The 25,955-nt window shown below is 43.1% G+C and overlaps 1 protein-coding gene and 1 pseudogene across 2 annotated transcripts in view; both read left to right on the top strand.

Moving 5' to 3' along the window:
* Positions 1-25,955, top strand: part of KCNH1 (potassium voltage-gated channel subfamily H member 1) — a 317,432-nt gene that overhangs the window by 175,642 nt on the left and 115,835 nt on the right. The window lies entirely within an intron of this gene.
* Positions 1-25,955, top strand: part of LOC119043079 (acidic leucine-rich nuclear phosphoprotein 32 family member B-like) — a 67,750-nt pseudogene that overhangs the window by 38,364 nt on the left and 3,431 nt on the right.

Genomic DNA, 25,955 nt, shown 5'->3' on the forward strand with positions numbered 1-25,955 from the left:
AAAAAGAAGAGGGAAGATGAACCTGAAGGCAAATCAGAGGTCATCTGGGCCAAACTTTAGTTTCACAGGACAGATGGCCTTGTTCTGAAGCTTTGGTGTGAGACCATGGGGCAGGGCCCCCCAGAACTATTGGGGTAAAATCCTTGCTTGGCAGGATGATTGAGGTGGGACACCATCTAGAGCTGTGGGGTTGACCCTGCCACCCCACTGAGCCTGGAGGGCAGAATCAAAGAGGATTATTCTTGGGCTTTAAAAGCTGATGTAATTTGCCTCATTAGGTTTTGGACCTACATGATATTTAGCGGAGACTTTGGGCTTTAGACTTTATGCTGGAATGAGTTAAAACCCTGGGGCCTGTTGGGATGGAATGAATGTATTTTGTATACAAGAAAGACATACATTTTGTTGGGGCCAGAGATACAATGCTATGGACTGAATTGCGTGCCCCTAAAATTCTTATGTTGAAATTCTAGTCCCCAGAGCATTTGGAGAGAAGGGCTTTAGGAGGCAGAGTTAGATGAGGACATAAAGATAGGGTCCTAATCTGATAGGTCTGGTGGCCTGATAAGAGGACAAGAGATGTTCTCTCTGTGTGCATGTGCTGAGGAAGGGCTGGGTGAATATACAGCAAAAAGGCTGCTGTCTGCTGCAAGCTAGGAAGAGAGTCCTCACCAGAAACTTACTGGACCTTGATCCTGGACTTTCCATCCTCCAGGATTGTGAGAAAATGAAGCCAACTGGTCTCTGGCATTTGTTTTGGCAGCCTGGGCTGACTCATGCAGCACGATGCCTTGAGATCACTCTTACGCTAATGGTCTAAGATCTGTGTGTGGAATACACACTACTGAGTCTTGACAGAACTCAGCTCAAATGCTTACTGCACTGAATTGAATTTATTAAGACAGGGTCAGGAGAAAGCCATGGTGACCAACTAGCCAATGAGAGACACGAGCCTTGGAAGATTTACATTGTTCATGCTCCAAACTCTCCATGTCAAATCATCTTCTAGCAGGGGTGTCCAACCTTTTGATGTCTCTGGGCCACACTGGAAGAAGAGTTGTCTTGGGCCACACATTAAATACACAAACACTAATGAAAGCTGATGAGCAAAAAAAAGGTTTTAAGTAAATTTATGACTTTGTATTGGGCCACATTCATGGCCATCCTGGGCTGCGTGTGGCCCACGGGCCGAGGGATGAACACCCCTGTCAGACTAATGTGTAACATTATAGGCAGAAGAAATCACATATCGAGTAATGTAATTCAACATTTATTGAATGTTTGCGATCTATAAGCTACCTTGTGAAGAAGGAGTTCCTCTCTGAGGAGAAGGTATTAAGATTCCTAAGATGTGGTCTCTGCCTTCCAAGAACCTGTATCTCTGTGACATTTCTGCTTCACAAATTATTTCTTTTTAAATTTCTTTTTTATTTATTGATTTGAGAGGGAGGGGGTATGGGGAAAGAGACAGAGAGAGATATAGGGAGAGAAACATTGATTTGTCGTTCCACTTATTGAAGCATTTATTTGTTGCTTCTTCTACGTGCCCTGAATGGAAATCAAACCTGCAACCTTGCACAGCAGGATGACGCTGTCACCAACTGAGATACTTGGCCAGGGCTCACAAATTCCTAACCTCATAAATAGATGTTATCAACTTCTAATGTTATTCAGGCTGAGATTACCCAGTGATTATAACTACTCTTCATCTCCAAGGACAATTGTCTTCCAGGATCTGGCCCCGCCTGTCATTTGGTCTTCCATTCTCCTTCCCTGACTTGTATCTACTCTTAGAGCTTGGGGACTGGCTACATTCTATCTAGCTTTGTTTCTGGTCATCTCGATCAGCAGGGAGGTGCTAAACAAACTTCTAAAGCTGGGAAAAGGAATAATGGGGTCATGTATTACAACTGTTGCATGAACACTTGACTTAGGTCCTGGCGGGAGATGCTAGAAGATGAAACTTAAATTTTGGTGTAAGATCCTGATCGACACTAGCGATCATAATGACCCTTCGCTTCTAACTGGTGATTATGGTTTGCAGTCACTTGACCCGAATTAAAGGAGGCATCCCTTGAGCTGCTTTGCTGCTGCATTTGCTCTCCAGTCGTGGTACCAGCAACAGGCCATTGTAGCTTTGGGATCCGGTGTTGCTCAGCGCATAAATGATGAGACTTTGTTACCTCACTTTGAAATCTAGTATCTAACTCATACGGCGAGTTCTAGGGGCAGGGACCTCTATTGACTTCCCCATGAAAAATATGGAAAGAACTTTACTTTCTTTTTGACACTGCCTTGGTGTCAAAGGCACCAAGTAATGAAAAAGGCTGTGATGTTTAAATTTGTGGGGAAATCAATCAGACATCTGTGGGTTAATTTGCCATATTTACATGCTACAATTAGTCACATTATGTTTTAATTCTGTTAATTAAACTCATGTCCTAGAGAGTAGGGATTTACTCATTTTTTTTCTTGGATTCCTCCAAATGTGTGTCTAGAAGTTGCTCCCCTGTGTTTTTGTGGGGCAGGGTACTTTTTAAAAATTGTTATGGCCCCAGAACAATTCTGGAATATCATAAATGCTTAATAAATCCCTATTGAATTGAATTATATATCCACAGACATAACTCGGAAAATCCATGGTGGTAACTCCAGTGGCTTCTAAACTTGTTCTCAGCCTAAAACAAATGCCTAAAGTTGCTAACGCACACAAATGCTTTGCAAGTCTTCCCATGCCCATTCATTTTACTGCATTAGCAAAATAAATAAAGCAAAAGTCCACATGCAAGGCAAGAGATGAGAGAAAGGAGAAAACATATTTTGATGCCAATTTTATGGTAGGCACAGGGTAAGGACCTTTCACATACATTACTTATCACCAAAGTACTTTTTCCCTCGGCTTAGCAGGTGTTTTTAACAAAAAGCCAACTGAAGCAAAAAGGGAATTGCAACTTGGCTTGTTGGAAATCCCTTAAGACATCAGAGCCTGCTTAAGAGGATTAATAAAAATGGGTTTAACATTTCCTCTCATCACTAACTCATCACCTGTTGGGCAAACAGTTTTCTGGGTGATATACTGACAGTAAGCCGTATCGTACCACCAGCTCATTATCTCCCATTCAGTCAGAGTCTGTGACTATTTACCAGGAACATTTCTGAAACCGGGCTGTAGGCGAGGTAGAGACAGAACGCTGGTTGCCTCCTTCCAATGTCCATGTTTTAAAAGGAGAGACAGCTGTCACAGAATAAACAATTTTTAAAAAAAGGAGATGAAATAGATGACATTGTAGTGAACAGGCTCTTTAAACAAAATGTTATTACAAACAATAAAGGCTTGCTCTCCATCCCTAACCGGAAATGAGCACACGAATGCTGTGAGCTTTCATCCACAGACATGCACAAATGAACATGAGCCTGCGACTCTCTGCTGTTTGGTTATTTTTAATCAGCCTTGACCTCCCCAGACCTACCTTTGTGTGGGTCAAGATGCAAGAGTGTGGAGGAACCCAGTAATGTCCACTTAATGGCAGTCCATCCCCATTATGTCACATGCTGGAAGATCTGATTTCACAGACGGAAGACTCTGAACCCAAAGGCCTGCTGACGACAGGTACGGAGTAGAGTCATAGAACAGAAACATCAGCTTTCGGTAGGAAAGGGAGAGTGTGCTTGTTAAATGGCCAGCTTGGTTCTTCCACCTTTTGAAGAGGCAAGCACATTAGTGGTTGGTTTCTTAATAAATTATACAACAGGATGTTCCAGGGGGTCCATTTCCGGAAGGTGATTTGTCTAGCCTCATGGACCACCGAGCACCATCAGCACCATTAAAGGCTCATCAGGGTCTAGTGGTCTAGAAATGCCACTCCCGTGTTTCCTGAGAACACATTGATTCAACCTGACAGGAAGAGGAGCCAGGCACCAGACAGTTGATACACTGTAATATTACCCCCTTCCCTCACTTCGCCCAAGAGAGCTCTCCTTACCTACTGCGGGTCTGGCGATGTGTCCACACTGGATGATTTTGAATATACTATAGTCATATTCCTGACTTGTTTTAGAGGAAAAACTACATAATTTATAGCTCTGGCTTACTGCCTTATTCATATATAGAATGAGTGAGGGAATGTGGGTGGTGGGCCGCCATCCCCAGCTGGGAAACAAGAGCTTCTGAGAGTTTCTGCAATCTATCAAGTTGTCAACCTCATCATCTCATCATCGCCGGGGAGTTTTCAGCCTGTCTGAAATGCCAGCTGCGTGGCCACAAGAAATCTGAAAGTAGTAACACTACGACCACACAGTGGAGGTGCGAGTAATAGACATCATGACTAAAGGAGCTAGCTGTGTGCCTGGCACCTGGTGGCCACTCAGTGAGTGTTCGTTGACTTTGCACCCCGCGCCATCTCTGGGTCATCACCTCATTGAAGCACTGCACTCTGGCCAGTATAGAGTATGTGTTTCTCATCATGTCCATGGTTAGCTCAGTCTCTTGCTGTCTGTGTTCCTTGTCCACCTGCCAACCTGGAAAAAAAATGTCTTCACATCTCCAAATGACACATTTTTATTCAGGTAATACTTTCTTACATTTTCAGTTTTATGATGGTAGAGTGCTGTAGAGTATTGTTATTTTCAAGGAATAGTTTAGCATTTTATCAAGATAATTAAGACTTGACGTGTCATGGAGGTGAGCCTTCTGGTCATGGTAGGGAGGAAGCAATGTCCTCTTGTGCTATGTTTGGCTAATAGAGCAAATGGGAAATCCAGAGCTGATGGGGTATAAAGCCAAGCTTGTAGGTGTGTTAGACTGGCTGAGTAGCTGGCTGCCTGTTGGTCAGTGTTCCTCATCAGCTTGCAGTAAATGGACTTCGAGTACTCGGTGAGATTTTTTTGGGGAATTTGTTAAAGATGAAGCTTATATTGTACCCAGTTTGAAACCTGTTTATCAGGAGTTTTGGGGATTCTCACATTCTATCATCCAACATATATACATTTTTAATACCCCCTGGAGTGTCCATGACACCAAGTCTCTGTCCCCGCATCTCCCCCACACCTCCCATCATGCCGCTTATATTCCAGCAGTATTTACAAGCCACTGGGGTTATTGGTACATTCATATATTCCTAGAGAAAGAGATAGCCCCTTGAAATATACAGGGAAAACCCTATTAGTGGACAGTTTCCCCTTAAAAAATAAGAGAAGAGATTGCAGAAGCTTTGCACTGCAATGTGTGAAGAGCTATTGTTCCAACAGGAGCTCAAGATTCTGGTTTCTCGTGGCTTTATTATCTTTTCCCCACGTCCAAGAAGGTTGCTTCAGTTGTCACAGTGGGTGGCAGAGAGAAACATGTACGTTTCTTTAGCGGTCTTAAGAACATCTACATTTCATATAGCTTTACAGAAGAATAGCAAGTTAGCATCTCAAAATTAACTATTATTTTTCCAAGCCTGGCTCGTATTCTAAAATCCAGCCTTGACTGTGCAGGCCACAAAAGAAACCTCCCATTCCCTAAAGGCTCTCTGCGTAGCACGGAGGATCCCCGAAGCTTAGGGCTGGAAGCAACAAGCAGAGAACAGGGAACTGTAAGTCTCCTGGCTTTAGAGTGGGCTTTGGAGGCTGGTCTGTGGGAGTGGTAATGTGGGAGTGAACCACCATGGCGTTCTTTCAGAAGAGGACGGGTATAAATGCACTCAACTAACCAATGAGAATAGTTGCGAGGAGGGTGAGGCATAAACTAATGAGTCTCTTTGATACTTAAATGGTATTTAACAGGAAACAGCCCCACATACGATCTCATTCATGATTGACCATTTGGGGGACTCAGGTTTTGGATTCTTTCTTAAATAGCAGCGACAGATTTTTGCAGAAGCATTAGCTCTGTCTGCCTGACCGCCTTTCTGATTACTGGCCCATATTTATTTGCAGGACAGCTGGTCTGGTGTCCACTCATGTGGAGAAAGGTAACAGGGCAAGGTGAGATTCAGAACCACGAGTTTGGCCTCCTTAGGTGAAGTGTGCTCACCAGTGATATACACCATGGCATCCTTCCTCCTGATGCTTTTGGTGAGCTTGTGACTCATTGGAGTTTGTTTATTTAAACATCAGCAAGGAAGCAGCTGTTGCTTAGAAGACCTGAGGGTCATCTTGTGTCTGAAATGGTACTTCCACAGAAAACTTTGAATGCTGACCCAGACCACCCCCTGGCCTTTCCACCAACCCTTGAAAACAGACTTTTAACATTCTCTTCAATATCTCTAGAGAAGACTCTAAACTTGCACTTGCAAAGGCCACTTTGCAAAATGCTAGAAGCAAGCTCTCCCAAATGTCCCATCCCAGGCCCGAGTGCTGTGATGTTGTCATTTGCATCTTGCTCTTTTCTGATGAGGTGCACAGGACGGCCGCAGTGCACCCAAGGGCCCCTCCTGCCTCACCCAGGCCTGGGTGCAGTTAACCGTGAGAAGTAGCCCCAGTTAATGTCAGTTTTAGTTTTCATGCTCTTGTTTTCTTTATTTTTTTCTTACCCCTTCATGATATATTTTCTTTTTCTGGCTTTTCATGTAACCCACCCAAAGAGTGGAAACACTCAGGAGAACGGCTGATGTGTTTTTATTTTTTCAGATCTAGGCTGATTTCTTGAAAGAAAATAACTCCAGAGCCATAACGTAACCGTGTACATTGGCTTCTCTAAAAGGAAAGTGCCCGCCACAGTTCACGCTGTGGTTGGAAGACACCTTGTTCTGTGGCCTGTGTTGTCATGAACTGAGGAAGATAAACATGTGATCGGATTTTCTCTGGAGGAGCCTTTTGGAAAACGTCAGAGGGCGTGTGCATGGGGGTGCCCACACAGCCCCCCCACACACACTTTGCTCTCCCAGCCCTGGGTCGCTTGCTCATGGGTCCCCGTGTCATTTCCTTGGCCCAGATAGACCTCCCTTTAGATAGATAGTCAAGAGGTTACTTGTCCTGGAGAATGAATCCAGCCTAAGAGTGCTATGAAAATTCCTTCCACTCTGAATACATAAGAGCTTTTTAAAATCTATCTTCTGAAGTTTTTTTTAAAGATTTTATATATATTTTAAAATATTTTATATTTTTATTTTTTTAAAGATTTTACATGAAAGGACCGAGTCTCCAGGGATGAATGGGAATTAGCAAGATTGAGACGAGGAGGCTGTTCTGGACCCAGGGAGTACCTGGTGGCAGGCCCAGGCCCACTCGAGAGCATGGAGTCTCTGGGGACCTCCAGGAGCCTCTGTGCGCCCTTGGGTTTAGAAGAAAAGAAGCCAGAGAGATGGGACGGGCTTAGGTCATGAGGAACACTGTGAGCCATGGTAAGCAGCTTCTGCAGGTGGCTGGGTGTCACTGGAAGACCTGAAGCAGGTATTTCAGAGAATGGACTGGAATAGGTGAAGTAAGCTTGGAGGTGGAGAGACCCATTAAGGAGGCTATCAGAACTGTCTAATGACAAATAATGAGGGTCCTGACCGGAGGCAGAGGCGGTGAGTCAAGCTTTTCCTGCCTCCCCAGGACACGCATAATTGATTTACGTGTTGCTCTCAGCAGCCGGCCTGTCTGCCAGGCTGTCCCTGCTGCCACTGACCTTTCATCACTTATCTCTACAACATTTGCCTGCTTTGCCTTTCTGCACTGCAATTCATGAACCTGCCTTTCCTGTTAGACCTCAAGGTGTCCTTTTTGTCTTAGTTTTTGCTGCACAAATACTGTGCCTGGCACAGGTTTTTCAAGTTCACGGTGGGGACAGGATCAGTTTAGCGTGGCTGTAGTCTAGAATCCTTTGTGGGACGTTCTAGGAAGAAAAGGTTGTTGGTAAGGATGGATGAGGGAGGAGAATTCTTTTGGTCTACAATAAATTGCGGTGGGGGGGGGCGCATTGACAGATAAGAATTTCCCATGATTCCCTTTGGACTCCGCCAAAGTGCATCAGCATTCTTCTGGGACTTCAGGTAGTTTCTTGGCAGGCTTCCTGTTTATTCTCAGTAATGTTACGAAACTTCTGCACCACCTCTTAAAAATCGATTAGACTTCAACACAAGCGATTAGAAGTAGGAATGACATCCGATGGTTTTATAACCAACGTCCAAGTACGAGCCTATCTACTCACAACACCGTAAGTGAAGCCCTACTCACTTCCCTGTAAATTCTGTAGGGTGGCCATTTATTTAGCGAAGGAGTTTGCGAATTGTTTTTATCTTATTAAACACAAAAGCCTCCAGGGAAGCCGATACAGAAATCAGATTTTCACAAGGACCCCTTCTCATCGAAGCCAGTGTTTTGGGGGCTCGACATGTTGTCCAGGGGTCCATGTCTGGGTCCCACTACCAGTTCTAAATAAAGGGACTGCGAAAGTCACTAATTCAGCTTATTAACATTTCCCCCCTAACTGTTCAGTTTGGTGCAGTTTCTCTTAAGTTTGAAGCTATTATCACATGAAGTTTTTCACAAGTACTTGGTGGCTTTGTTTCCATGGCCTAAAATGCTTCACCGCCTTTGTGGCCCTGGAGTCTCCCTAGAAGATGGGGATTTGGACCCTTTTCTGCCCCCCTCCCTCCGCCAGCCCTCCCCCCAGGCTTTCATACACCACTCTTCTCCAGGACTGACTGGAGGGCGTTCTTGCACCTCACAGGAAGTGCCTACAAAAACCCTGCATCGGAGGTAATTATCATTTAGATAAAAGATTTCTTTGAAAGGGTAAATGTTAAGAAGGTAATGTTTCCCTTGAATTCACAGGGTTTTTTTTCCGGTTAAATTTTAATTATACCTCATGGGGTTCTGCCACATGTGAATATATTTAATGGCCTGTAGGCTTTTGCTGATTGTGTTAAAATTAATACTTGGCCTTCCAGGGTAAGAGGCTGAACTCCGTGCCTAAACTTTTTTTTTTTCAAGATTACTAAGAGGCTTAAAGAGATCCAAGAGACTAGTTTGTTTGTGCCTACATGTGAAAATGTGGCTGTTTATTTTCCCAGAACGAACCCAAACTATTTGGTACATAAAATTTGGTAAAGGATTACATATTAGAAGAAACAAAAGGCGTTCTAAAGGTGTGAGTTCTTAGGTGCTCTGTTGATGATCACCCATTTCTCCTCTTCTGGTTTTAGAAAACTTTACCACGCATGTGCAGAAGTTTACCAAGGGGTGGGGCGAGGGGCCCTCTGTCTGCCATGCAAGGTGGCTTGGTAATAAATTCTTTCTGTCTAGTGAAATAATTCTGAGGTTGTACCCTACTTTTAGAAGTCTGATTTATAATCACAACATATTCAGTAATTCTCCACTCGGTTAGGGTTATTATTCACCTTAGAAATGGTCTTTGCCAATTAGTGTATTTACCCAAATTCCTGAAAATAGTCCTCTCTTAGTACTTCCCCAGTGTTATTACAGATCACTAATAACCTAGAGTAAAGAGAAGAGAATCTTAAAGCTATGACACTTAGGGAGCTGATAGTTCTTTGAAGAATTATCTGCAAAAATGATAAAGTATCTCTAAAATGATTTAAATTCCTAAAATTCAACTTATACATACCTTTTTTTTTTTGAGAAATGCAACACCTACTTAACAATGCCGAGAAGAATATAGCAACTGTAATTTGCTGTTTGATTTACTGTATAATATATAAGACATATTATATGTTCCAATGTTCTTGAGAGCCACAAATCCTCCAAGCCCGATAAAACAAAGAGAGAGAAAAAAATAGAAGATCTGAGAAGACTGAAGAATTGGAAAAGTGGGCTCATCAAATTATGCCCAGGTACTTGGAATTATTCCTTTGAGCTTCTGATGCTTGAGTGTCCAGTATGTAGGTTTAAGTAGATGATCACTGAACATCTGATCAGAATAGGTCAGAGGCCATGGCCTTTTCTGCAGACCTCACCAGGCAGTCTCCGCTTTAGAACAATGTAGGAATTTGGTAAAATCAGGATATATGCAGAGAGGACTGGCTGTATAAAAAAAGTTCTGGAAGCCGTTTTGTTTGAGAAAATACCAAAGAAACAAGGACTGTTTGCCTGAAAAAGGGAAGATTTAAAAAATCTTATCCTCACCCAAGGATATGTTTATTGATTTGAGAAAGAGAAAGAGGAGAGAGAGAGAAATATCAATTGGCTGCCTCCTGTGAGCCTGTGAGTACCCTATCCAGGGATCCAACCTGCAACCTAGGTATGTGCCTTGACCAGTGATCGAACCAGCAGCCCCATGGTATACAGGATGATGCTCCAACCAAGTGAGCCACCCGGCCAGGGCAAGGGAAGATTTTTGGTGACGAAGTCACGAGAACTGTCTCTAAATCTTCACTATTCAATATGATAGCCACTAACCACATGCCACTATTTAAATTTGAATTAATTGGAATTAAATAAAATTTTAAAAAGTAATCCCTCATTACACCAGCACATTCTGCAGTCTCCAGAGCCAGCAATGACTGGCAGTTACCTTAGGGACAGCACTCAGACACCAGGCATTTCCATCATTGCAGAACGTTCTGTGAGAGAGTGCTGCTCTAAATACGTGAAGAAGTACATGTAGGAGAAATACTAGATTGGTTCTGCATGTCTGCGGAAGGTACCGTTACACCCAACAGGAAAAAAAATAGAGGGGACATGTCCCAACACTTGAGATGGTCAGTAAGAGAAGACAGACTAGGAAGCTCTCTGAGAGGGGAAGGACCGACTCTTGGTGGCCCTTGTCAAGGATGCTGTAGGAGGAAGTGGCAGCAGATGTCAGATTTCCTGTCCCTGTCAGGCTCTGAGCCCTGCAGCTCTCTTCACTGTTCGCTGATAGAAAGTACCTGGTGGCCGGGCTGAGAATAATCTCCGCTCTCTCTCTCAGTTCTGCCTTCATCCAATTTCAACCCTCCTTGGAAAGACTGATCATTCACAAAGCTCACTAGAGACTTTCCACAAAATTGTGCCTGGAAAGAATTTATTTCTGTAAATCCAAAAGTGGAGATATGTTTTCTGAATATAAATTTGGGTCACTGATGGATGAAGATAATGAAAAGGCCATGATTTCTAACCCTACGTGAACTTGACTTATCCAAGATCCTATGTACTGAAACATCTGAACTTGAGCAGAATAAAACATCAATTAGAAATTGACGACAGTATTTCCCCTGGCTAAGCCACAAAGAAAGTGTTTGGAGCAGTCTTTGTTTGCAAGGTCTCTTTGTGGAAAAGTCACGCCTTCTCAAATACATGCTTGAACTTCTAGAGAATTGAAGGGCCATAATTAGTAGGTATTTATAAAGCTCTTTTGTAGCTTTTAAGGAGACTGTGCCTGAGAACTCAGAGAATTATTTCTGGAAGTCTAAAACCATGGTTGGTTACCTGAGCACATTTCTTTTTTTTTTAAGATTTTATTTATTTATCTTTAGAGGGGAAGAGAAGGGAAGGAGAGAGGGAGAGAAACATTAGTGTGGGGTTGCATCTCTTGCATCCCCTGATGGGACCTGGCCTGCAACCCAGGTATGTGCCGTGACTGTGTATCAAACCGAGATTATTTTGTTCTCAGGCCCACACTCAATCCACTGAGCTACACCAGCCAGGGTAAGAAATGGTTACATTTCTTAATTGTAACAATGGTGTTACCTTTTATATGAATCTCAACTCTGGTCAAGCCTGGGCAGTGCGATTGGCCTTTAGGAGTTTTGAAAGGACACTCTCAAACCTCATGAGAGTACCAGCGGAGAAGAATGCCATGCAGCAAATATGTTGCAACGGTCCCTCCAGGAGGTGGAGAGAAGGAACTGCAGTTCTGTAGTCACCGGGGACAGACTGTGGTCGAGCACCTGTCGTCTTAGATTGACATTGTTTTCTTCTCTCCATGAGAAGCCTTTGTCCACTTTTTTGGGAAAACTTAGTTGTTTACTTTTAAACATTTTAAAATTTGCTCATTAGAAAGGGCTGGTTTCTCTTTTCCCTTCTTTCTCCTCTCCTGATCAGCACAGACTGGTTCATTCCTACCCAGTGCATGGGGAGAAACCGCCCTCTAGGCAAGTATTGCATCGTGATGTGTCCTAACCCACCCTGGATATTTGAAGCTCAGGTATCAGTTCTGTGCCCTGACCTTCCAGGCGACAGTCTCCTCAGGGTGAACGCAGATGCATTTATTTGCCAAAACTAGATTGCTTTGGAAATCATCCTTGGTTTGATCCGGCCACACTGAGGAAGAAGCTCTCGCCTGTGTCTGCACACAGTTAAGAAAAAGTTCCCACGGAAGTGATGCTGAAGTGAAGTTAAAGGACGGGAGAGGGTGCAGCATGGATGAGAGGGGGAAAGAATTCCAGGGAGTGGGCGTGGCCTATACGAAGCCAGAGAAACACCAGCACTACAGATGTTTAAGGGAAACTCAGGGATGGTTTTGTGAAAGGAACTAGTGAGAGAATCATTCACTTAATAAATATTTATTAAGCACAGTAATGAATAAAACAAAGATCCTTACCCTTATGGAACTAGCAGGCGAGTAGAAAAAGTCAGAAAATAATCAATAAAACAATGAAAATACTAAATTATTTATAAAGAGCTTAGAACAATGCTTGGCACATTATAAGGGCTACATGAGTGTTTGTTTGATTAAACTGAATAACTTTCTGTGTTTGTTAGAAGGCTGTAGGTGCTGCGGGAGTGTGTGTGTGTCAGGGTTTGGTAAAGGAAATCAGGAGTGCCGAAGCGAGGGGTTGGGAGTGCATTGTGATGTTGTAACCTCTCTGAGAAGCCTTTTGGGAAAAGTACTGTTGAGCGAAGACTTGGAAGAGGTGCAGAGTTAAGGATAATCATTTCAGTAAAGGACCTTCCTGTGCAGGTACCAGCCAGTGCAAAAGCCCGGAGACAGGAGTGTGTGCTCAGGGACCAGCAAGAATGGCAGGGTGGAAGGATGAGGTTGGAGCGATGGGAGGGGACAGAAAGGTCCTCTAGGCCATCATGAGGACTTCGGTTTCATTTGGAGTGAAATGGAGACTCATAGGGTAATGATTTGACTTAGGTTTTAAAAGGTCGGTCCAGTTGCTCTATTGAGAATAGACTTTAAGGGGCAAGATTAATGGCTACATGAATGAAGAGGCAGTCAGTGGGGCAGCCACACAGGGGGCCAGACTGTAAATAGCACTGAAATAGCACTAGCAGTTTTATAAGAAATAGTCTGTTCTTGCCAGAATTCACCTTAGTATTATTTGTAGGCAGTGAAACAACCCTGGTGCATGTGTGGTTGGGTAGCAAAGACATCCACTGAATGCATTCTGAGGACCGTGGGTCTCCTGGACTGCAGGCCTTGGGTTCTGCTGAGTGTGAGCTGCAGTTTGGGGCCAGAGCTGAATTGTGAGGACCGTAGAAGAGAGGCTAAGTGGGCCCTTCTTCCAAACTTCCCTCAGCATAGAGTTCAGCCCCTTCTTCTACTGGGGTTCTTACTGAATTAGACCACCCAGAGAGCCTGTGTTTCAGTCCCACTGCCCTAAGGAGAGACGCAGGGACCAGGCCCTGAATGACCTCGAACATTCTTCGAAACATACCTACATAAACCATACACACTTTCATAATAGCCTTCATTTCCTACTCCCAGATCACAGAGGAAGATGTTTTATTTGTTCATCCCTGGAGCATTTTTATTTCACTCGTCAGTAACGATGATTCAGTGTCATTCAGAAAGTCATGGCAAATTGTTTCTGAAAGTGTCTGCTCTCAAATAATGGGATTTAGATGAGGATGGCTCAGAGGACGGGAGGCTGCTGTCCCATAGGTGTGCACCCTGGGTGGGAGGGGAGCCCTAGGGATCTTTGACACGGCAGTCCCCAGAACCACATTTCAGACAGGACAATCTTGGGTCTTACACAATGATCAAGAGGTCAGTTCTCCAAAAAGACGTAACAATCCTTAATGTGCATGTACCTAACAACCAAGTGTCAAGCTAGATGAGGCAAAAACGGATAGAATTGCAGGGAGAAATAGATTAATCTACTGTCATAATGGGTGGCTTCAATACCCCTTGTCAGAAGTGGACAGATCCAGCAGGGAGAAAGTCGGTAAGGACCCAACACTACCATAGATCAACTGGGTGTAGTTGACATCCAAACGCTACTGCTTCATCCAGCAACAGCAGAATACCCATTCTTCTCAAGCTCACCTGGATCATTCACCCTGATAGACCACATTCTGAGCCATAAAGCACATCTTAATGAATTAGAAATCACACAGTGTCTGCTTTCAGATCAAAATGGAGTTAAACTAAACAACAATAACAGAAAGATAACTGGGAAATTCCAAAAAGAACATTCTAACCATTAACAGCCTACTTTATCTCAGCGCGCCTTTGTTAACTGCCCGCAGATCCCCTAGGGTAAGGACCATGGCTCTCATTTTTTGACTCCATCATCTCTGGCAGTGCTTGTACAGTAACAAGTAAAGATTTAGCAAAACGATAAAACTGACTTGGAGTCCGTAATTCACCAGCAAGGGGTGGGGGTGGTGCGTCCAGAGAGCCTGCCACTGATGGTGTGTTCCATTAAGTGCTCCGAGACTTCGGCGTTGTTTGGGAACAGTGAGGAGGCAGTCCCTACCAGTGCCTGATTTGTCTTTGTTTCATCTTACATCCTTTGCCTACTTGTCTTTGTGTGACATCACCAGTTCCTGGGTTTATGATATTTTCTGCGTATTTCTGTGCGTATAAGTAGGGACTTAAGAAAGGACTTTTGATGAAGTAATAATAATAGCCATCATCACTTATTGAGTTCCTCTCATATTCACAAACATTTTCTCAATGAACCCTCCAATAGCCTGTGGAGGCAGGTGTTACTTATCTCCATATTACAGATTAGAACAAGACACACAAATGGACTAGTATGTCCAAAACAACCAGCTAAGGTGATGACTGTCAGAACTGGTTTGGGACCCCAGATCCACCGGACCCCAAAGCTGTGCTCTTAGCTGCCACTGTATTCTGGGTTTGTCCTTTGTGATTTGAATGGAAAAAGATGATTTAATCCATTCTCTTTTCCAGTTCCTCTTTGGGAAAATGGCAATAATCTTTCCTGTCCATTTCATTGGGACAGGGTCACTTGGGGTGTTTAAATGTAAACTGTCATGGACAAATATAAAACATTAAAATAATTACTGTTTACTATATAGCAAAATCTTCTTTAGCATTGAAATTGTCTTATTTATCTTTGATCTTTTCAGTTGTCCAACTGGACCCTTGGAAAGTAGTCAAATCTGTTCATATTTGTGGAATGATAAAAAATTACAAGTTAAACAGAGAATACCTATTCATGAAGGGTTTTGCAAACTGATATTTTTTAAAGGTTGGAGTTACATTTATCAAATTTTTAAGAGGTAAATTTATATTCCACCTGGGTTTAAGAAACCAGCGTTTCGAGGGTGAATGTGTTTCCCATCAGATTCCAAGCTGCCGCTCACTGGCTCTGCAGGCCCCGGGCAGACTTGGCAAAGGCGCTGCCCAGGCTCCGTGCCGACACAGCCTGGTCAGGAGGGGCAGGTAATTGCACACTGGGCTCTGCACACGAGGGCACATTTGGCAAAGCCGCTTTTTGCACATTGTCAGTTGGAAATGTAACTTGCAGAGTGTAAGTCATTTGAGTTTGTATGTATTCAGAGTGACTGCGGAATTGCTTCAGCAGATAATTTCATGGTGAGAGTAAAAATACTCCTTTGATTTCTCAACTGAAATCCTGAAAGCTGAACTGGAGGTTGTCAGCTTTCTTCTTATCCCTTTCAATGGTTATGCTTCCTTTAAAAATATGGAAAAGGAAAAATAACCAGAAGTTCTCTTTCTCCTGAGGGGTAAGATGCTATGCTCCACACATTGCTTGACAGACAATTGAATTTATTGTCTAAAATGAGTCGGGCTGATGTGAGGTTCCAGCTTTGGTGTTTTCACTTTATTTTTTTGTGGGCAGCATTACTAACTCCAGAGGCCACCACCTGGTGAAGTCCCGGGTATGGGGATAGAAGACGACCAGGAGAAGGGGGGTGGGTGGCTCCCAATAAACACGTTGTTGCAGGAGGAAAAGAGCTCAGAGTACACTTACTGATCATGGGACTGAAGTCTCCACAAATAAAAGCTAACAACAGTAGCATACTATTCTCAGCTCTCCTAGGCCCTGCTTCTGAAGAACTAGTTTTTGATCTTTTAAGATACCTAATCCAGCCCTGGCTGGGTAGCTCAGTTGGTTGGAGCATCATCCCGATGAGCCAGGGTTGCAGGTTTGATTCCTGGTCAGGGCACATTCAGGAAGCAACCAATGAATGCATAAACAAGGGGAACAGCAAGTGGATGTTTCTCTCTTTCTCTCTCTCTCTGTCTACTGCTGCTCTAAAAGTCAATGCTAAAAAACTTAAAAATAAAGACATCTAATCCATCTCAGACTAATAACTTTTGTCAAAATAGAAGTTGAATTATTTAGAAAAGGTGAATAAAAATACAAGCCCCAATTTTTACTGGAATCAACAGACATAAATTTATATTTCAGTGAACATACTCAGAACATTGATAAAAAGGAAAGAACTGCAAACGCTCCACATTTTTTAGTTGACACACAAGTGATTATAATAAAAATTCCCATTACACTTGCACTTTTGTCATCCCACGATCCTAACTAAATGAAGTTACCAGTCTAATGCAATTCCTCATATTAATTGATGCTATGCACTTTGAATGAACGCCATGCATATATGAGCTTGCTTCTTGCTTGCCAATTTATCTAATCTAGGTTGGACAGACAAAAATGCTATTTTTGGGGACAGACAATAGGCCCAAATGGAGTTCATCAAGGCCACAAGTCAGGGCTCAGGCACTCAGCAGAAGCGTGCCGGATGAAAGCAGGTTGTGGATGACTATCCTGCCTTTTCTGAAATGTGGCTATGGGAACCGCTCATCCATGACAGAGGTCCCCAGGGCTCCACTCCCAGGTAGGTCCTCACCTCTAGGACAGCAGCATGTAATCCTCTGAGTCATCCTCATCTAAACCCCATTGCTGAAGAGCAGGCACTTTCAGAAATGATTTGCAATGACTTGCTGAATCACAATGAATCATTATTACTGAAGAATGGAATAAAACTGCTCGCAGGACTAAAAAATAAAACCTCCTCCTATAGGGTCTGGAGGTAGGAAAAAAGGCCATCATGGAAGTGTGTATGGCTTCCGTTCTTAGATGTGTAATGAAGGGCATTCAAGGTCATTCAGGATCTGACCATTGAATTTCTCCTTAGGGTGGTGGGATCGGCATACAGGGCCTCTGGGTGGTCTGATCTCATGTTGACAGGAATGAAAAAAGAGACGCTAGCGAAGTTGGCATTGTTCAGAAGGTCTGTTTTTAATTTTTATCTAAAGTGAAGCAAATGGTGCTGTGTGTTCAAAATTCATCCTTAGTCCTTCATCAGTAACCAGTTCTGAAAATATCAAATTTAAATGATCTTTTCATGAAAAAAGCCAAATACATAGAATTTTCTATGCATAAATCTAGGAGAAGAAACTCAAAACATTCTATTAAACTAAGAAAATATTGGGTGATGACTTCTTTGCAGATGTGCTGTTTCAACTTCATCTCCTCCTTCACTGATCATTGTTCAGTCCTGGAACATGTCATAAACTATGGAATCTGTTCTTTTAGGCTTTTAGCTTTTGGGTTTTGGTCTTCAATTTAATCTGTCATTGAAAAGCATGTTGCCTCCTTACATCGAAGTATTAAGATAACTCAAATAGCAAGGACAGACAAAGCAGTCTGGCTGTCTAATTCATGTCTTCAGAAAGTTGGGACCAACCTGGTTTCCTATGCTGCAGAACACTAAGCCTTGATTCAGCACTTCCGATGTTCTTGACAGAATTTTTCTCTCAATAGCCATCCAACATCAACATTCAATATTGTTGTTCATGATTAGCACCTTTCTCCATTGCTCACTTGGAGTAATCATGACTTTAACCCCTTTACCTTTACATAATTTACAATTTTACTGCTCACTAAGTACAATGTTCAGTTTAGCTGACTTATTTTTGAGACAAGTCTTTCTTAACAAAGCCAACAATGCATTAATTTACTTTCTGGTGCAAGCTTATTAACCTGGGTAATCACTCCAGAGTGTTTTCCTATTATTATAGCTGCACCATCAGAACTTGCTCCTACACAACACTTAAACTCCAGACGACATCTGTTGGTAACATAATGCTTCTTAGCTTTATACATTTGAGAGCTAGTTGTGTCTTTTGGCCATAGGCATAAAAGAAGGATCCTTCTTTCATATCATCATTATGTCAATCACATATGTACTGAAAGGTGGCCACATCAAAACTATAATGCACTTGTCAAGTTCCAGTGAAAAGTACTTTGCTCATTTTATTTGGGCTGTGAGTTGGTCTCTCCTCTCGTTAGCCTGGTATGTTAATCTATAGTGTCACTTGAAAGTGGTACCAATGCTACCTCCTTAGCCACAAATTGACCCAACATTTTTAGGCAAACACCTCCGATGCAGATTCTCACTAATGTCATTGATTGGACATTTTTTTGTCTTAGCAACCCAAAGTGCTATTTTATTAGAAGCCTACAAAGTGTTAATTTGTGAAATATGTAAAGTTAATGTGGCTTTCTAATGCTATACTCTTTTATTTCAAAGAATTCTTTTGGTTTTGAACTTTTTTTTCACCTTTGTAAGTAAATGCTGTTCAAGAAGTCTTGAAGGTTATCATTTGTTAGTTGATTTCTGCCAATAACAAACCTTTGGGTTTTAACATGTCACCCTCAGCTGTGGCTACGAACCCAAGCTTAGTGTATGAGGTGTGCTATTTCCAAATGACACCAGCACAAACTCTTTGGTTCCAATTTTTCAGAAATAGCTTTCATTGCCACTGTTTAGTTTACTTCTACTGGTATATTCAGACAAAGTATGGATTTTCCTGAGATAAAATCTCGTGAAATTTCTTTTACAGTTTGTAAATTATAGCTAAAAATACATAATATAATTTTTATCTTAACTTAGCTGATAATGTTAAGCTGTAAATTAAGCAGGGTTGATTAAAAATTGAAACAATCTCAGAAACATACATGCCAAGATTTTCTCTGTTCACCTTGTCTTCTGGGGTCCCCCTCGTCTGGTTTCCTGAGCTGGCAGGGAGGTGGCTAGGAAGGTATTTCTCTAGTAATTGTTGCCCGGATCTCTCTGTAGCCTAATTCATAGGGAGGAAAGGTAGGGAGACTATGGTTTTATGACTTGTGTTTTATATATTACATGCCATTTCATAATGGGGATGATAGTATTTAATTGTGTCCTGAGGGAATGAGATATTTTCCCCATTTCATGTGTAAAATCCATAATTGTATTGATTGTATTTAACTGCATATGTGGCATCAAAAAAGTGCTGCCTCCGGGTCAACAAATGTATTTTGATCCCTGACTGTGTTCAAGGCCCTGTGCCAGAGGTGGTAAGGGAACACTGGGGCCAGACCAGCACAGTTTCTGTCTTGAATGACGTGGCCACTCAGTAAGGTGATTTGCTCAGTTGTAAGGCACACTGATGATCTGTTGCTGCATAAGAAATTACCCCAAGGCTCATTGGTCCAAAACAATGACATGTTTTTATCTAACTCTTAAAACCTGCAGCCGGGCAGTGTCTCATTCTGTTACCTGTGTTGTCAGTCGGCTTAGATGTCCTGGGGCCTGGATGATCCTCTTTCAAGACGACTCACTCACGTGGATGGCAACTTGGGCCCTGGATATAGATTGGGAACCCAGTGGGGGCTTTAAGCCAGGGATCCCAGTTGCTTTCCAGGTAGGCCTCTTCACAGGCGGCTTGGACTTCCTCGTAGTATACAGGCTGTGTTCCAAGTGTATGTCCTAAGAGATCAAGGCAGAAATGCATGGCTCTTTGAAGTCCTAGTCTATACAGCATCTGTCCTACCATGCTGTATAGACTGATGCAGTCACAAAGGCCTACAGGGGTAAAAGTAGGGGGACAGACCCATTGACAGGTGTGTGGTAAGATTATAGAGAAGCATATATGATGGGACATATTGTCGTAACCATCTTTAGAAAACACAACCTGCCATACAAGTTGCTCATTCATTCAGTCAGTCAACAGATATTTATCAACTATGTCCTGTGTGCCTGGAAAGGGTACTGTTAAGGCCTGGATACTCAAAGATAAACAAAACAGGATGACTGCCTAAAGAAACTGATAGTTGCAGGAGAGAAAGATGATCTATTATGATTAACTGTCTGTAATAAAATGTTGTAGGTACTTTGGCAGAAGTCTGTACTGGTGGTAGCTCAGGAGAAGGGGAGGTGGTACAATTCCTCAGGGCAGTAACATATGAGTTGGCTCTAGAAAGGAGCATAAAGAAACAGTTCTCAAAGTGTGGCCTGTGTGTCCATGGGGGTCCCCAAGACATTTTCAGGAAGCTTGTGAGGTCAAAGCTGTTTATACAATAAGCCCTGGTCAGTGTGGCTCAGTTGGTTGGAGCATCAACCCATACACCAAAAGGTTGTGGGTTCGATTCCCAGTCAGGGCATGTAGTTAGGTTTTGGGTTTGATTCCTGGTCCAGGTATGTATGGGAAGCAACCAATCAATGCTTCTCTCTCACATTGATGTTTTTCTCTCTCTTCCTTCCTTTCTCTCTGAAAGCAATGAGAAAAATGTCTTCAGTTGAGGATTAAAAAAACAACTACATAATAATACTAAGACATTATTTATCTGTTTTATTGTGTCGGTATGTGTACTGATGATGCAAAAGCAGTGGTGTGTAAAACAGTGGGTGCCTTAGCATGAATAAAGACCATCCCAAACTGTACAGTTCCATTGTATTCTTCACCGCCATGTACTCACTGGAAAATAAGAATCCAGTTGCACTTACGAATGCCCTTGATGAAGCAATACAGATAATTACGTTATTGAATCTCAGCCCTTGAGTGTATATTTTAATATTCTGCATGACAAAATAAGAAGAACTCATGAAGCACTTCTGTATACTGAAATACGGTGGTGGTTTCAGGGAAATGCTCTTGTGTAGTTGAACTCTAAGCTGAAAGAGCTGTTGTTTTCTCTCACTCTGATTTCATTGTTCTCGAGTACATTCTTACTTGAGAGAACAACTGACAAACTGTGGTCGTTTACACTGGGCTATTTGGCAGATGTTTTCCTGAAAACCAGTGAGGTGAGGCGAGCCCATCACGTTACGGGAAACAACTGACAGTATTTGTTGCCAATTATACAATCAAAGCTTTCAAGCAAAAATTAGAATTATGGAAAACTGGTATCTATCACCACCGGTCTGACAGTTTTCAAAACCAGACGATTTGATGTGATGGATGGCAATATTAACAAATTGGATTTTCTGTACTCTTTAATGAAATGTGTTAACTTTTGGAAGACCTATGTAGCTCAATGAACTACTATTTTCCAAGTGATCAATGCATGGTGTTACAAAACTACGTATGGTTAAAGACCTATTCCAAGTGCAAGGTTGACCAATGTATCATTAACAGAAGATGAAAAATTCATTAGTTTGGCTTCAGGTTCTAGATTAAACTCTAAGAAACTGCCATTTGCTGAATTTTAGGCTAGTATCAAAAAAGAACATCTTATTAAAATATTTCTCCCTTTTTCAACTGCATATCTGTGTAATACTGGATTTTCTTCATCTGCTTCAACCAGAAACATCACTTCAGATTGAGTGCAGAAGCAGGTATGAAAATCTAGCTGTCATCTATGAAGTCAGGCACTAAAAAGCTTTGGGAAAATGTAAAGCAATAATACTCTTCTTATTCATTTTTTAAATATTTTGGGTTATATTGTTGTTTTTTATAATATATGTTACCTGTTAACCTATAATGAGTTTATTCTTATTCTTAAATAGGTAAATAAATATTTTAATAATTTTCTTCAATTAAATTTCTAATATGATGAATAGCAATAGATATAATCCACATAAAAAAAGCTCTTTGTTGTCCTCAATCTTCTAAGAGTGAAAAGGCGTCCTAACACCCAAGTTTGAAATCCAAATTCAAGGGGGTCACATACACCAAAATAATGGATATGCTGGGACCAAAGACTCAGGATTTTGAGTGACTGAACTGGGTACATTGAGACTGCTGGATGAAGCTCAGATGCGCTTCAGGGAGGTGCAGGAGACAGAGCAGAGGTGGGAGGGGCAAGGCGAGCCAGTGGGCACGGCACAGTGCAGGGATCGAGTATTCAGGCCTCAGACTGCCTGGGTTAAATTTTGGTTGTCACTTGGGTCCGGTGTGCTTGGGGCAAGTTACTTAACCTCTCTGTATCTCAGCTTTCGAATATTTAAAATGGAGTTAATGACAGTGCCGATTATCTAGGTCTGTGAGGATTAAATGAAATAATCTCTCTACAACACTTGACATAGTGCTTGGCACAAAGAAAGCACTCAAATATTGGGGTTTTTTTTACTAAGGTGTTTTTTGGACTCTAGTAAGAGAGAGTTTGGAGGGTCTTAGCAAGAAGAAGACATGACTGCATTAAGATGTGCTTAGAGAAAAAAATACAGGGAGGGTGTGCATGGTAGGGGGGACTTCTCTTGATGCAGTTTGGTCCTTGGGGGAAAGCAGGTACAGCTGAGCTCCACCGGCTACTTTTGGGGTCAAAGTGTTCACTCTCGGGAAGGCTGTCGGGGTATCTCAGTGCCCCACTTACTTTAGAAACTATTTTATGTACAACTGGAAATCTGTCCTCTTTGGTAGAAAATTTTGCTGACCCATTGACTTTCAAATTTGGGTTGATTTTTGTTCTCCTTCTACTCGTGTGCATTACTGGTTACCAAATCATTTCACTCTCATCAGGTAATTGGCTGCCTGGTGCCCATTCTTACATGACCATAGTTTTGAGTGTAGCCAAGAGTTACCATGGGCACAGTCAGCAGAGTTGGGCTGGTCCGGGGGGCAGCTCCCAGGGACGTGGCACACTGGTGGCCAAGAAATTGCTTGGTTATTACAGAGAGTGAAATTTAGTTCATCTACAATATACTGAGTTTACTCTGTGCCAGGTACTGAGGAGCAACAGAGGTGAAAGAATACTTCTCACCCCTACCTGAAAGAAGCTTGCAGGTCCTTTTGGTGGTGTGTGGGGAGTTGGGGAGGGGGGAGTCATATTTTCAAATAACTGCATTGTGAGTTTTGTGTGACAAGCGCTAAAACAGAAATAAAAGCCAAGTGCTTTGGGAACCCAGAGAAACGTATGCTTCAGGCTTGAGGAGGCAGGGTGGCCAAGGCTTGATGGCACTTGAGCTGAGCCTTGAAAGAGGTGTCATGTTCTAGCCGGGAAGAATGGGCAGATAAAGGTCTTTCTATGGAGAGACAACATGAGTAGAGATACAGATGAAGAGCAGGCAGAATCAACAACATAACTGTGGGAGCCAGTGCAAAATGAAAATGCTAAGCCTCGCTCAAAAATGATGAAAAATTCCAAAACAGTGACACCAGAGCCTTCACCCAAGCATGGAACGTTATGATGGCAGAGGCCATGCACCTGTGTAGGGGACACACCCTTGGAGCCAGTCCTGAATGCAGGATGCACACAAAGAAGTGGAGGTCAGGCTTGTCTGCAGCATGACTGTGCGAGAGTAACTAGTGGAAGATAAGTGTGCACAGGCAGGTGGGAGCCACGTGCTTGGGTGTCATGCTCAGGAGGATGGACTGGATGCTGAGTTCAGTGCAGAACCTCTGAAGTCTCGAGCTGAGAATGACATGGTCAGAGAAGTGTTTTGGGAAGATAGTGGCAGCAGTGTAGAAGCAGGACTTGAGGTGGTTTGGGAGGGGTTGAAGAGAGGACAGGGGCTTGGGAAAAGACTGTAATATGGACCTGTAAGAAAAGAATGGTTCTGAACACTGGAAGAAGCAGCAGGGATGGCGTGGAGAAAATGGATGCAGAAACATAACAGAAGTAGAGATTTTGGGTAACCAAATTGAGAAGGATGAGGAAAGGGGCGTGCAGGAATGATACTAAAGTGGTTAGCCTCCATGGTAGGACTGATTAAAAAAAGTCGAAGGAGAGTTGGTAGGTGAGGAAGTTGGGCATTCAATCCATGCTATTTGACCAACTGGCTGATTATCGGCAGCGATTTTATTACTCTGCTAGTACTTAACCAAAGCAATAAGAGTTAAATGGTGGAAATAACTGAGTAATAGGAATTATTCAGCGAATTATTAATACCCTCATTAATTCAATGAAGCTCTGAAAATGCCCATGGGCCCATAGCACACACTAGTGGTGTGGTGAAGTGAGCAAGCTTTGATGAGGTCACATCCAAGCACATACGGCTTCAGGTCCCTGTGCACCTGTCCAGCCACCTCTCTTACCACATCCTGCCCATGCCTGGGCTCCAAGGCTGAATCAGTTGCTTTGTTCGGTAATCTTCCTTCCTCACTCCACCGCCATACTTCTGACTCCCACGTGTCTCTCAAAGCGCCCTCCGAGCATACTGTTCGCTCTCGCCCTCCACCACCCCCAGTCTAGACTGCTCCCCAACCACAATGCATCTCACTTATCTAGATGACTAGATCAGGTCTTATTGAACATTGTGTCTGAGTGCTAGTGCCATGCCCATCACAAGGTAGATGCTGGGTAAATGTTTGCAGAATGGATGAATGAATGAGGAGGTCAAGTTTGTCCCTGAAACTGAAGCTGAAAGTCTATTCAGTTTCAGATTAAATAGTTGACAGACTTTAGTTCCAAAGAAGGCAGGTGATCTGCAGTTTCTAAGCAGCAGAAAGTATACTGCTACTGGTTAAACAACCAAGCATGAAATGGGGCTCAGAAAATTCTGGGTCACGAGTTTTGTCATCCTGACACCCCAGCCCACCTGTTATGTAACCAGAGACCTGGAAGGAGCAGGGCCATTCCAAGAGTGAGAATGAGGTGGGAGTGGACTGGCTGTGGAGCCTGTAAAAATATTAAAATACCAGTGGAAAGTTGGACTACTTCTGTTATCACCAGGAGCTGGCGCTTGTAACTGACGTCAGTGATAAAATACCCCCCCCCCAGACACGGCCTCACTGCCTTCTCCCACCAGGATGCACCCCAAGCCCCACTGCAGAGCCCTGCAGAGTTTTAATCATGCCTCTCCGGGCAGAGTACAGGCTATTTATCTTCTCCTTCTATAAGCTTGGGCCCCTCAAAACTTCCTTTTCCCTCATATTGGTAACGTCATGGCGACCTTCCTAGGGCTCTGCCTGTCCCTTCTCAGGGCCTCTGCATCCCTCCTTTCAGAGTCAGGGAGGCATCCAGAAGCACCCGTTGCCTCCGAGAAGCCTCTCTGCGTGGGGTCGGAATCTGAGTGTTGGAAGCGGGGGCTGCCGTGGAGGCAGGATCTCTGCTCCTGCGCATCTGCCCGAGGGGAGCAATGTCTCAGGGGCGGGGCGCGGGTGAGGACGTGCTTCTAATCGTCTGTTTACTAGCCCGTGTGTAACTCATAGACCTCACTCAGTGAACACAGCCTTCCGAAGCACCTTCCCTTCCCTTGGCTGAATGAAATTGGAAAAGATTTCAAAAGCTATAGAATGGTAATTTGAAAACTTTTACTGGGCAACGTTTTGTATCAGAATTAGCAAACAAGCTAATTTGTTAATGTATATTGATATCCCGTCATCATGTGGTGATACCAGTATGTCATTCATAAATAGCAGCTGTAAGAATGAGCACCCACTGGACGGCTGCTCTGATCCGTCCCCAGGACCCCGTGTGCCTCCTAAGAAGCATGCAAATCCTGGGATGCTGGTTGAGGTTGTCATATCTGTGCTGAGCCCAGGGCACACTTACCAGCTATAGATTAGGAGATCCACTGCCTCCAGGATAAAACCCGAGGACACTCTTCATGATGTGGGCTTTGTCACACCCCAACTTCCTGTCTAGGATCACACCACCACCATCCTTGTGTTCTGGGCACCAGCTTTGATGAGAGACATCCACTTCCTCAGACAAGCTCTGTTC

This window comes from Artibeus jamaicensis, unplaced genomic scaffold (assembly GCF_021234435.1).
Source record: "Artibeus jamaicensis isolate MK-2021 breed Jamaican fruit bat unplaced genomic scaffold, CSHL_Jam_final contig_2170, whole genome shotgun sequence".
NCBI classification, from domain to species: Eukaryota; Metazoa; Chordata; class Mammalia; order Chiroptera; family Phyllostomidae; genus Artibeus; species Artibeus jamaicensis.